At 45.6% G+C, this 14,359-nt stretch overlaps 1 protein-coding gene across 1 annotated transcript in view; it reads left to right on the forward strand.

Moving 5' to 3' along the window:
- The window catches only part of chrna8 (cholinergic receptor, nicotinic, alpha 8), a 250,322-nt gene that overhangs the window by 13,443 nt on the left and 222,520 nt on the right, over positions 1 to 14,359 (forward strand). The window lies entirely within an intron of this gene.

The following is a 14,359-nucleotide window of genomic DNA, read 5'->3' on the forward strand; positions in this document are numbered from 1 at the left end:
CCTTGGGTTACTGGCTGTGTGGAGTTTGCATTTTCTCCCTGTGCCTGTGTGGCTTTCCTCTGGGTGCTCCGGTTTCCTCCCACATTCTAAAGATGTGCAAATTAGGTTGACTGGCTATGCTATATTGACCCGTAGTGTCAAGGGGGTTAGCAGGGTAAATATGTGGGGTTACATCTGAATGGGATTGTTGTCAGTGCAAGCTTGAAGGGGCAAATGGCCTCTTTCTGCACTGTAGGGATTCTATGATTATTTCTATTTTACTTCTACAGATCTTACTCAAACAATGTATTTACATCAATTACGCAAGGACTTTTCCATAAAAATCAGGTTCTACACTCAACTATTTTGACCATGATATTTTTATTCTTAATTGCTCTTGATAAAGCATGTGCTATGATATTACCTACTCCCACTACATGAATGGCTTACAAATTGCATGGTTATAGCTTTAGACTACACATTAAACTAGTTATGGACTTTGGTAGGAAGAATAAAGGAGCTGAATATTATTTAAATGGAGAAAGGCTACAGAAATCTGCAAGTCAGAGGGATTTGGTGTCTTCGTGCACAATTCACAGAAAGCTTGCATGCAGGTTCAGCAGGTAATTGGAAATGCAAATGTAATGTTGGCCTTTTTCAAAGGAAATGGAGTATAAAAATGGGGAAGTCTTGCTAAAGCTAAACAAGACACTAGTTAGATGACACCTGGAATTCTGAACAGTTTTGGTCTCCTTATCTAAGGAAAGATATACCAGCATTGGAAGCAAATCATAGGAGATTCATTTATGTTTACTTATTTTCGTTAGAAGTAGTCTTTCATTAACACTGCAATGCAGTTACTGCGAAAATCCCCTAGGTGTCACACTCTGGTACCTGTTTGGGGACACTGAGGGAGAATTTAGCATGGCCAATGCACTTAATCAGCATATCTTTGGAGTGTGGGAGGAAACCAGAGGACCCAGAGGAAACCCATGCAGATACAGGGGAGAACATGTAGACTCTGCACAGACATTGATCCAAGCAGGGAATTGAATCCATATCATTGGCGTTGTGAGGCAGCAGTGCTAGCTATTGTGCCGCTTTGATCAAAGGTATGGAGGGACTTTTTTTTGAGGAGTGTTAAGTAGGTGGGCCTGTATTGGAGTTTAGAAGAATGAGAGGTGACCTTAATGAGACATACGGGAGTTGGGGGGTGGGGGGGGGGGGGGGCGGGGTTGGGGCTGGATCTTACCGGCTCATCCCACTGATTAATCCACAGGGCAAGCTGGTAAGATCATGAGAGAGGCAAAAAATTGGGTTTGCGCCTAGTTTCTCACCTCTTGCAATTCTATTGGCATTGTGAAGCAGGCATGACCAGCCTCATGCCTAGGTAGGGCACTAAGCTGATTATAATAATTAAACCTTAATTTTAGTATTATTAGTGAACCTGGAACGGAATCTCTAATTGGCATTAGATCGTGTCTGAGAGCGCGTCCAAAAAATAGGCGCGATTCCACCTGTTTTCACACTCGTTTGGCACTCAGAATTTTTTTGAGAAGATTGCTCCTCCCAATAAGGAAATCTCAGAGGGTTTGGCAAGATAGGTGCTAGCAGGAAGTTTCCTTTTGTGGGAGAATATAGGACAGAGGGCATAATCTCAGAATAGGAGGTTATTCACTTAAGACAGAGATGAGAAATCCCTGTATCTATGGAATTCTTTATCGCAGGGAGCTGTGAAGGTTGGATCATTGACTGTGTTCAAGACTGAGACAGATGGGTATTTAATTGATAAAGGAATCAAGGGTTATGGGAATAAGGTGGGAAAGTAGAACTGAGGACTATATCAGATCAGCACTATTTCTCTGAATGGTGGGACAGACCCAATGGGCTGAATGGCTTACTTCTGTTCCTACATCTTATGGTGTTTTTTTCCCAGGGAAACAGCCACGTTTTCTCTTCAGATCTTCTTACACCTTGTCAAAAAGAAACATGCGTGTCTGGGCACCATCATTCTTGAGGGGTGTGGCCTAAAGACACCAGTAAGGTCTATTTTACAGAGATTGAGGTGCCATTTTTAAAAGCACTCTAGTCTCAAATTTAAGAGAGACCGCCCCACCCTCCGACAGACATCGGAAGCCCATGATGCAAATCCTGTCGGCAATTCCCACCCCCCCGCCATCATTGTCCCAGATCTTGGCCTTTTCGCTTGGCCTACGTGTTGGCAGTGTCAAGCCGGCAGTGCCAGGAGGCACTGCCTGGACAATACCCTGCCATATCGCTGACCACCTAGTCGCTGTACTGGCTTCTGCGCTGTTCCTTCACAATCACTTTGTCAAAATCCTGTAATTCCCTCCCTAACAGCATAGTGGGTCAACCCACAGCATGTGGGCTGCAGTATTTGAAGAAGGCAGCTCATCACCGCCTTCTCAAGGGTAACTAGGGATGGGCAATAAATCCTGGCCAGCCAGTGACGCCCATGCCCCACAAATAAATTAAGAAAAAGAGAGGTCATCTTGACTGTTGAAGACCCGCAGTACTTTCTGCTAGAGTAACATCACTCGCTGGGCATGAACCTGATTACATTGCCAATGGGGTGGAGGGGCTAAGGAAGATCTCATTCTGAGACCTGCCCAGGGCGAATCCTGTTACTGCCTTCTTGTAAGAGTTAGCGGCCATAACAGGATTTCCACCCATGGCAAATGAGCCCAGAAAATCACAGTCATAATCTATCATTGTCATGTATGCTCTGCCCAAAGACAAGTCCTTGGCTCAATGTTTGCTGATACGTCATCCTGCGCTGCTTTCTTGGCATTGTGTTCTTTTTTATTGCTAGCCCCATGGAGGGCCGAATGTCCTGTTTCTGTGCTGTAATTTTCTTCCAGTCTTATGTGTGACAAGGCAGGTTGCAAATGTACTTCATCCAGAATGGAAATTGAACCTGCACTGTTGTCATTCTGAACCACATTCTAGCCATCTATCTAACCATCTCTCGAGCTCCATGGATTAACTACAGTGGTCATGGGTCAGAATATTTCTGGGAGAGTTCCCCTGACTCCTAGCCTGTCTTTCCTACTGGCAGATATTTTTTCAGCCAGATATGAAATATGTACAGCCAACTATACACAATGTATCATTATGAAAGGTGAAGGATAGGATTACATCTTCTGTTGTGCATTATTATTTATGGCAACCATTGTTTATACCAGGAATGCCTCTATGTTCCATTAGTTTCATAAGTTGGACAGTACGGTGGCACAGTGGTTAGCCTCACAGCACCAGGGAGCCGGGTTCGAATCCCGATGTGGGTCACTGTCTGTGTGGAGTCTGCGCATTATCCTTGTTTTTGCATGCGTTTCCTCCAGGTGCTCCGGTTTCCTCCCACAGTCCGAAAGACCTGCTGGGTTTGGTGCATTGGCTGCACAAAATTCTCACTCAGTGTACTGCGCCAGAGTGTGACGACCAGGGGATTTTCACAGTAAGTTCATTGCAATGTTAATGTCAGCCTAATTGTGACACTAATAAATAAATGACTGTAACACTAATTTCTTGCCTTTAACCTATAGTTTAAAGTTTATTTATTAGTGTCAAAAGTAGGCTTACATTAACATTGCAATGAAGTTGCAATAAACCCCCTACTCACCACAGTCCGGTGCCTGTTCGGGTACACTGAGGAAGAATTTAGCCAAGCCAATGCACCTAACCAGCACATCTTTCGCACTGTGCGAGAAAATTGCAGCACTGGAGGAAACGCAGGCAGACCCAGGGAGAAAGTGCAAACTCCACACAGATAGTGACCCAAGCTGGGAATCGAACCTGGATCCCTAGCACTGCGAGGCAACAATGCTAACCACCTTGTCACCATGCTGCCCCGTTGTGATTGACAGATATAGGTTTAAATGTTCAGGGAATTCCTGTGTAGCTACATGGAGTAAGTCCATATTGAAAAATTGCCCCTCTCCGTTATCAATCTATCAATCCAGTTCAGAGCTTGACATGTACTCTTTGATTGTTTATCTAATACTCTGTTATTAATCCTGCTTCACAGCTGTACTCTGGTGCTTCGTGATTATCTGAAGGCAGAGAGAGCACATAGAAAAGATTAAAGGAAAGGCGATCGCAATTTTGAAGAAAATTCAAACACTTATTTCCAAGCTTCCAGGTTGTGCCCCCTTCCCCTTTAGTTTACTTAATATTGAGGGTAGACAAATCCACTCCTCTCAAAGGAAAACATGCCTGTTCTCTGCAAAAAGAGGGAGTAACTCATTGTTCATGAAAAAGGAGGAATGAAGGACATTGAGCATTAAAACTAAATTAGATCAAAAAAACTCTTCCCTTAAATAAGACTTGTGCAGCACTGACCCATTTTAGGTACAATCCTTGGCATTAAAGCTTGAAGTGTGCGTGGGATGTCTCCACTGCTGGCAGATGGCAGATCAAGCAAAACTCCATTAACTTTAACCTACAGATTGCTTGAAGGGCCCACAGCCCAGCCTCTGTATCAGTGAAATTAGCAGCAACTGGCAGCCAGATTTCAGCTTTGCGTCTCCTTGGGTTATAACACGTTCTGCTGCTCTATTTGTAATTAATGCATCGATTGAAACAGTTATTTCCCTCTCAAGTTCAGAAACATAAGAACACCAGCACCCTTCAAATGCACTGCTTTTTGTTTTGAAGATACTGCATTCAGATAACTCCTTTTATATCCGTAGAATGTCTAAAGTGCTTTAAAATCAAATAATTGGCCTTAAAGTGAGACAACTGTCATTGCGTAGGCACAGTTTGCAGCCATTCCGTGGATACGACGGTCCCCCAGATGATAATGAGGTAATGGCCAGTTAATTTTGTGGTGTTGATTGAGGGATAAATCATAGATTTCCTACAGTGCAGAAGGAGGCTATTCAGCCCATCAAGTATGTACTGACTTTCCAAAGTGCATTTTATCCAGGCCCAGTCCCCCACCTTATCCCCATAACCTCATGCATTTACCATAGCTAGTCCACCTAACCTACACATCTTTGGACATTAAGGGCAACTTAGCATAGCCAATCCACCCTACCTTGCACATCTTTGGACTGAGAGAGGAAACTGGAGTACCTGGAGGGAACCTACGCAGATATGGGGAGAATGTGCAGACTCCGCGCAGACAGTGACCCAAGCTAGAAATCGAAACCAGGTCCCTGTTGTGAGATAGCTGAAGCTAACCACTGTGCCACCATGCCACCTATGTTGGCCAGGGCACTGGAAGAATTCCTTTGAATAATGCCATGGAATGTTCTTGATATGTATCCGAGCAGGCAAGGCCTGGGCTTAACATCGCTCATGAATGTTGGTAATTCCAGCAATGCCGATCTCTCAAGTGCCAACCTCAGTGAGGCTTGAATACACAAACTTCAGAATCCAAGGTGAGAGTCTTACCATTAAACCAAAGGCTGATATCAAATACCAAAAGAGAAAATGCTGGAAAGTCTCAACATCTGTAAGGAGAGAGAAGAGCTGATGTTTTGAGTCCAGATGACCCTTTGTCAAAGCTTTGTCAAACCAGTTTTGTCAAACGGTCACCTGGACCCGAAACGTCAGCTCTTTTCTCTCCTTACAGATGCTGCCAGACCGGCTGAGATTTTCCAGCCTTTTCTCTTTTGCTTTCAGATTCCAGCATCCACAGTACTTTGCTTTTATCCAGCTGACATTAAATAGTTATGCTTATCATCACTGAATCGACACAAGTGATTTTCTCTGCATTTTCGGGGAATGGAAGGCCTTAACAGATAATGTGGCCAGCTGCAAACCACAAATTTTAAGTTTTTGTTTTCAGTAACTTGGTTACAGATTTTCAACTTTATTTAAAGTTTATTTATTATTGGTAGGCTGACATTAACACTGCAATGCAGTTACTGTGAATATGCCTTAGCCACCACACTCCAGGACCTGTTTGGATACAATGAGGGAGAATTTAGCAAGGCCAATGCACCTAACCAGCACATCATTTGGATTGTGAGAGGGAACCGGAGGACACGGAGGAAACCCACACAGACATGAGGAGAATGTGCGGACTCCGCACAGACAGTGACCCAAGCCGGAAATCGAACCCGGGTCCCTGGCTCTGCAGAGCAGCAGTGCTAACCACTGTGACACCGTGCATCCAAAGATCTTTACTTGTTATTATTGTTGGAAGATCTTTACAAAGAATGTATAGCACCGAACTGGACTATTTGATCCAACTGGCCCAAGCCTGTGTTCATGTTAACCTTAAATTTTCCTCCCAATCCTTTTCAGTCCTTAGGTACCCTAATATTATTTGCCTCAAATATTCTATATGGTAGCAGGCTCCACATTTTTGGACGACACCTAAAATTATAAATTAAATCTCCTATTATCTTTATTTTTCCTTCAATTCCCAGAGCAGTCCCAGGTCTTTATTGATGGAATGCCAAGACAGTTGCTGCAGGAAGTTGTTGCCAACTGCAGAAATCACAGTTTGACCTCTCTGCATGCTTCAGATATGCAAACTTGTGATTTTCACCTATCTCAGCTGATCCTGACTTCTGCGGTGCCCTTGTAATTCTCACCTAAGCTTATCCAAGGTGACTTGTGAACATAAATGTGGGTAACTCGGTGATGCAGCATTGATGACGCTTACTATAATCAATGCAACTGAGTCCATTCAGACCTCGAGGATAGTGGCAACTAAAAATGATCGGTGAATTCAGGTTGCGATGGCAGTTGGGGTGGGTCATTGAATTAGGAAATTGGAGGTGAATGTGGCTTCCCCTCTACGTTGATATCAAATGGAAGTTAGCACCTACCCTGGGATCATGCCCCACAGCTGTGATGAAACCAAATGAAACTTCTCAGCCCTTCACCTTTGAGTGAACCTTCATCACATCTTGTGTATTCAGGGATAAATTTTTTTTTTACAAGACTAATGGAAATGGAACAGTGGTCAACACTGCTGCCTCACAGTGACAGGGACCTGAGTTCAATTCCAAACTTGGGTCATGGTCTGTGAGGAGTTTGCACTTTTTCCCCATTCTCCTGGGTTTCTTCCAGGTGCTTCAGTTTCTTCTCTGTCTAAAAAGGTGTGGGCTTAGGTTGGTTGGTTGTGCTAAACTTCCCCTCAGTGTCAGGGGGATGAGCAGGATAAATGCTTGTGATAACAGAGATAGGGCCTGGGTGGGATTGTTGTCAGTGCAGACTCGATGGGCCAAATGGCCTCTTTCTGCCCTGTAGGGATTCTATGTAAACGAAGGAGGGAAACAGCAGCTGGCGGTCCAGATTTCAGATACGCTAATTAATTTCACACAGTGGAAGCTCATGCATGGGCTTAATGTTCTGGTCACGTGTCTTAGCAAGCTGCGAAGAGGAGTCAATTCTTCTGCATTGTACAGAAGTCAGTTCAGTTAGGCTTTTATCAATGGACTGAAAATAGAAGTCGTGATTTAGACATGGTTCAAAATGACAAGTTTAAAGACACTGAAAAGGGAAAAATCCAGCAGTAAGTCAAGAAGACAATTAAGGATGGAAGTTGCTAATAAGAACACAACATGAGAACATAAGAAATAGGAGCAGGAGTATTTGCTCGAACCAAAACACTGACAGAGAGTTCCATTATAAAAACAATGGGATACCATTCCTGAAATCAACACTGCTATTGCTGGAGTAGAGTAAGGGCCCAAACTGACAAAAAAAACCCAGATCTAAAGAGGCTCAGAAATTTGTTAAGAACAAATCTGCTTCGTAGTCACATGTACAGCATAATGCATAAAAAGCAGAGAGACCAGGGTGATGATTGATAGCATCCAGACAAGGAATTTCCTTGATCCTGGTCTGCAAGAAGCCAGATTGGAACCTTGGAATCGTAGTGAGGTGAAGCGTGCCCTGCTTGCAGTCACATAAAATGTGCCACTGTGGTTCCTAGCCAGGCAAGTCACCTCAACTCGAAACTACCAAAAGAAACTCTTTGTGTCGCCACTCCCACTATAAAGGGAGAAGAAACCCCTTTAAGGCATAATTTGTAGGGGAAGTGGAGTGTAAAACTGAGCATTACTTTCCCAGGCACTATCAAGTGTCAGAATTCTCAGCAATCGGGGTAGATGTGTACAAGGTGTGCATCATATTGTGGCCCAACGTCCGCTAGCCCCATCCAAAAAGATGTTCTCTCGCTGACTGCCATTATGGTCAATGTTAGGATTCCCTGCTGTGCAATTTCCAGGCCACTTGGGTGTTAATATCACATGGAAACATAAAAGCTAGAAGCAGGAGTAGGCCATTCAGCCCTTCGAGCCTTCCCTGCAATTCATTATGATCAGGTATGATCATCACTTTCAATATTCTGATCCCCCTTTCTCCCCATATCCCTTAGTCCCTTTAGCCCAAAGAGCTATATATTTTTTATTGAACTTGCACAACATTTTGGCCTCAGCTACTTTCTGCAGCAGTGAATTCCAAACAAATTTCTCCTCACCTCAGTTCTAAAAGGTTTACCCCTTATCCTCAAACGATGACCTCTAGTTCTGGACACCCCCACCATCGGGAGCATTCTTTCTGAATCTACCCTGTCACATTTATAACCTCATGGCACTCTTTATGATCAAGGAAATTCCTTGTCTGGAATCATCATCTTAGTCTTTCTGCATCTTTTTATGCATTATGCTGCACCCATGACAACCAAGCAGAAACATTCTTAACAAATTTCGGTGCCACTTGAGACCTTTTTTTGCCATTTTGGGATCTTACTCTACTCCAGAATATCCCTCACTCTATCATTCACATTAAATGGAAATGGGCCAAAGGGCCTGTTTCCATGCCGTAAACCTCTATGATTCTATGGCTCTATCAAGCAGAGGGATGAACCCTGGTCCAATGAAGAGTGTAGGAGGCTAGACTAGAAGCAGCATCAAGCGTCAAAAAATGTGGGGTATCAACCTGGTATAAGTTACAACACAAGATTATGGCCATACAACGGGAGCAGCATGTGATAGACAGAGCTAAGTGACCCCACAACCAACAGATCAGATCTATGCTCTGCAGTCCTGCCTCAGCCACCCATGAATGGTGGTGGACAATTAAACAACTCACTGGAGGAGGAGACTCTACAAATATCCCCATCCTCAATGACTGGGGAGCCCAGCACATCAGTGAAATAGATCAGGATGAAGCATTTGCTAAATGTGCTGATGATACAAAGATAGGTAGGAAAACAAGTTGTGAAGAGGACATAAGGAGGCTACAAAGAGATATAAATTATTAAGTGGGTGGGCGAAGATACAGCAAATGGAATACAGTGTGGGAAAATTTTTCATTGTGCAGGAAGAATAATACAAAAGCATATTACCTAAATGGTGAGAGATTGCAAACTCAGATTGCAGAAGGATCTGGGTGCCCTAGTACCTGAATTGCAACAGGTTAGTGTGCAGGTACAGCAAGTTATTAGGAAATGCACTGCCTGGAAGTGTGGTGAAGGCAGATTCAATTGAGGCATTCAAGAGGGTATTAGACGATTATTTGAACAGAAAAAAGGATGGGATTTTACAGCCTCACTCGGTCCGAGTTCAATGGTGATTTCCCGTTCCGATTCCACGGTGGATGATGTAGCAGATTTCTAGCCAATGTGTATGAGAAAAGGCAGTGGAAATGGTACTAAGACATGGGGCCCGATTTTACCATTGCATCGCGCCCACCTTCGGGCACAAAAATGTGATAAAGTCAGGTGTGAGGCCATTAATGTGATCTGTGCCCACTTCAGCGCAGATTGCCACTTTACCGAAACCCGGGAGTGGCGGCGATTCGATTCATGCCCAAAACGGGCGCAACGGCGATTTAAATGCATTTGCATGCATTTAAATTGAATTAATGAGCTGCCAACTTTATCAGCATTTCACCCTTTACCATTGCGTTTGCCAATCCAAACTGTGCCATATTGGACCTGCTGAATAAAAGTCTGAATTGGGCACTCCAGCTGCTGAAGAGTGCGTTCAGTGTTTCCAACGGCTCTCTGACTCAGCGGTGGGGGGGGGGCAAGAGGGAGGCGGGTCAGATAATTCTCTGGCTGGAGGGGAGGAAGGGGGCTGAGGCCAGATCGCTGTCTGGTGGGGAGTGAGGGAGGAGGGGGCGGGTCAGATGTTCCTCTTGGGAGAGGGGGGGGATGAGTGAGGCCAGACCATTCTCTAAGGGGGAGATGAGTGAGGCCAGATTATTGTCGGGGGTGGGGGGGTTGGCGGAAGGAGGAGGGTGACGGGTAAGATTTATCTCAGGCGGTGGGGGAGGTGGGTAGATGGATCTCTGGCGGGGGGACAGATATATCTCTGGTGGGGCTGGGGGGGCAGATATATCTCTGGTGGGAGGGACTGGGGTGCTGGGGTGTCCGCTGCCACTCTGCGGGCGATTAATGGGGAGGGAAGGGGGTAAGGGTGGCAATCAGTCTGGGTAGTGGGAGAGCGGATAAGGTGTACAGTGATGTGTGTAGGTCGTGGAAGGGGTGCATAATGGCGACAGTGTGTGTGGTAGTGGGGGAGATGGATAAGGGGGACAGTGATGTGTGTGGGTAGTGGGGGCATGGATAAGGGGGACAGTGATGTGTGTGGTAGTGGGGGCATGGATAAGAGGGACAGTGATGTGTGTGGTAGTGGGGGCATGGATAAGAGGGACAGTGATGTGTGGGTAGTGGGGGGGATGAATAAGGGGGACAGTGATGTGTGTGGTAGTGGGGGGGATGGATAAGGGGGACAGTGATGTGTGTGGTAGTGGGGGGGATGGATAAAAGGGACAGTGATGTGTGTGGTAGTGGGGGGGATGGATAAGAGGGACAGTGATGTGTGTGGTAGTGGGGGGGATGGATAAGAGGGAGAGTGATGTGTGTGGTAGTGGTGGGATGGATAAGGGGGACAGTGATGTGTGTGGTAGTGGGGGCATGGATAACGGGGACAGTGATATGTGTGGTAGTGGGGGGGATGGATAAGAGGGACAGTGATGTGTGGGTAGTGGGGGAGATGGATAAGAGGGACAGTGATGTGTGTGGTAGTGGGGGGGATGGATAAGAGAGACAGTGATGTGTGTGGTAGTGGGTGGGATGGATAAGGGGGACAGTGATGTGTGTGGTAGTGGGGGAGATGGATAAGAGGGACAGTGATGTGTGTGGTAGTGGGTGGGATGGATAAGGGGGACAGTGATGTGTGTGGTAGTGGGGGAGATGGATAAGAGGGACAGTGATGTGTGTGGTAGTGGGGGAGATGGATAAGAGGGACAGTGATGTGTGTGGTAGTGGGGGAGATGAATAAGAGGGACAGTGATGTGTGGGTAGTGGGGGCATGGATAAGAGGGACAGTGATGTGTGTGGTAGTGGGGGAGATGGATAAGAGGGACAGTGATGTGTGGGTAGTGGGGGCATGGATAAGGGGGACAGTGATGTGTGTGGTAGTGGGGGAGATGGATAAGAGGGACAGTGATGTGTGGGTAGTGGGGGCATGGATAAGGGGGACAGTGATGTGTGTGGTAGTGGGGGGGATGAATAAGAGGGACAGTGATGTGTGGGTAGTGGGGGGGATGGATAAGGGGGACAGTGATGTGTGTGGTAGTGGGGGAGATGGATAAGAGGGTCAGTGATGTGCATGTGTACCATCGTCCCCGCTTTTCGCTCCCAGGCCACTTACTCCACTTTCTGCGGCCCAGGACCGATCTGAAATGGGCGCGCTTTTTCAAATGTTTTTCTAACTGCGCATACGCAGTTCAGAGTTCTGAGCGTTTCGGCTGCACTAAGCCCTGCCCACAGCGCGAATGGGACTGGAGATGGCTGAGTGCATATATGGCGGCGCCTGAAAGCGGATTTCCAAGTCGGATCTGCATTACGCCCAGATTCGGCACTTAGGATGAAAATGGTAAAATCGGACCCATGATGTCCATTTGGAGAGCTGGTGCAAGCACGATGGGCTTCCTTCAGCACTTTAACAACTTGTGATTCATTGGATGAAGGAATGGAAATTTTTACACCCGTGTCTGAGGATGACACTGAGTTAGAAGTGCAGATGGGAGCAGGAAGTTGTAAAAGTATTAAATGTATGGGCAAAACAGAGTTTAATGTGGAGAAGATTGGAGTCATCTGCCGTGGGACTGAAACAACAAATTAGAATCAGTTTTGTCAATTGAGAGACTTGGAACTGTGGTGGAATCAAGGAGTGAAGTGTCCAAGTGTATAAATCTTTAAAAATTATTACACAGGTATGAAAAGCAATAAATCGTATAGTTAATGATAGATGCCCTTTATCTGAAGGCTGCTGCAATATAAAGGTAATGAAGTGATGGTTCAGCTATGTTCATTATTCTCCAGCTTGATTATGGCATTCAGCTTTGAACAGTGCACTGCAGGAAGAATACCTTAGCCTTGGAAGCCTACAATGCTGACTCACCAGAATGCAACCAGAGCTTAGGGCGACACGGTGGCATAGTGGTTAGCATTGCTGCCTCACAGCGCCAGGGATCCAGAGTTTGATTCCCGGCTCGGGTCACTGTCTGTGTGAAATTTGCTCGTTCTCGCTGTGTCTGCGTGGGTTTCCTCCGGGTGCTCTGGTTTCCTCCCACAGTCCAAAGATGTGTGGGTTAGCTGAATTGGCCATGCTAAATTGCCCCATAGCATCAGGGGGGATAGAAGAGTAAATGCACAGAGTTATGGGGATAGGGCCTGGGTGGGATTGCGGTCGGTGCAGTCTTGATGGGCCAAATGGCCTCCTTCTGCACTGTAGGATTCTATGATTCTAAAATGTTAAATTATGGGGACGGGTTGCTGGCTTGTGTTCAGCATTTAGAATCCAATCATGACTTTTAAAGTGGTAAAGGGACTCAATTGGTCAGATTGTGAGAATCTATTCCTCTGGTGAGGGGATCCAGAAGAATCATAGAATCCCTACAGTACAGAAGGAGGTCATTTGGCCCCTTGTGTCTGCACTGACTCTCCAACAAAGCATCTTACCCATGCCCACCTACCACTCTATCCTGTAACCCCATGTATTTATCCCACTCATCCGTGTAACCTACTCATCTAGGAGCAGCAAGGGGCAATTTCTTTACCATGACCAATCCAAGTAACCTGCACATCTTTGGAGTGCGGGAGGAAACCAGAGCACCCAGAGGAACCCCACGCAGACACGGGGTGAATGTGCAGACTCTGCATAATCAGCCATGGCCAGAATTGAATGCCTGGCGCTGTGAGGCAGCAGTGCTGACCACTGTGCCACTGTGCTGTCCCGAAAAGAGGACATAGTTTTAAAATTTGAACGAGGATCAATCTGTGGAAGCAATTTTGTCATATGGCGAGTTGTAGAAATGAGGAAGTATCAACTCCAAAAGGCATTGAATGCTGAATTAATGGATATTTTCAATACTAAAATCAAAAGATTGTTATTAGATGGAAGTATCAAGGGATATGGGTTGAAGGTGGGTAAATGGAACTGAGGTACAGATCAATCATTATCTGACCAAATGATGATCGATTCGATGGACTGAATGGCCTACTGCTGTCCTGGTGCCAATGCCTGTTTATTTATACAATGTCAGGTGCTTTCTTCCAAGCTGTACAGAAGAGGGCTTCACTTTAGGGTGGGCCAAAGTCGCCATTCAATTATATTTTAAAACTTCAAGCCGGAACTTGAGCTGTGGCTCCCTGATCATACAAAAATACTAAAATATGAAATAAAAGCAGCAGTACCACTGGGCTCCTCAAGCCTGCTTGCTCCACCAGTCAATGCGATCATGGCTGATCTGATTGTATCTCCAATGCCACATTCCTGACTAGCCCCGATAACCTTTTATCCCCGTGTTAATCAGGAATCTTTCTAACTCAGCCTTAAAAATATTCAAAGACTATGCTTCCAATGCCTTTTGAGGAAGAGAGTTCCAGAGACTCACAATGTTCTAACCCTGGAAATACACCGTTCTGTACCGTGTCCAAAAGGGAGCACTACATGAACTGAAGTATGTGAACGAGACGGAGTAACGGGACAACTTGGTCGGAACAGACTTCTGGAGAGCAGAGGGCCAGCAAATGCAACTGCAGAGCATGGGGATTTGGTCTTCACTGGACTTGCCTTTAAAGAGGGTTGGTCTTTGAATCCAATCATCTTTAAGAGTGGCTTCTTAGTGTGCAAAACACCCTGATGCAAAAGAGAAATCGACTACCCCTGCCTATGCAGTCACGCATATCTCTCCAAACAACAATCTCTCAAATCAGTGCTGAAATCTCAGTCACAAATCAGGTTGAAACCATACTGTGTTTGGTCTGATCATACATTGAGAGGTGGCACAATGGTTAGCATTGCTGCCTCACAACGTCGGGGACCTGGATTTGATTCCGGCCTTGGGTTTAAAGATCTGGTTTTTTTCTAAAGTTTATTTA

Source organism: Carcharhinus amblyrhynchos, chromosome 5 (genome assembly GCF_965287045.1).
Source record: "Carcharhinus amblyrhynchos chromosome 5, sCarAmb.v2.hapA, whole genome shotgun sequence".
Lineage (NCBI taxonomy): Eukaryota > Metazoa > Chordata > Chondrichthyes > Carcharhiniformes > Carcharhinidae > Carcharhinus > Carcharhinus amblyrhynchos.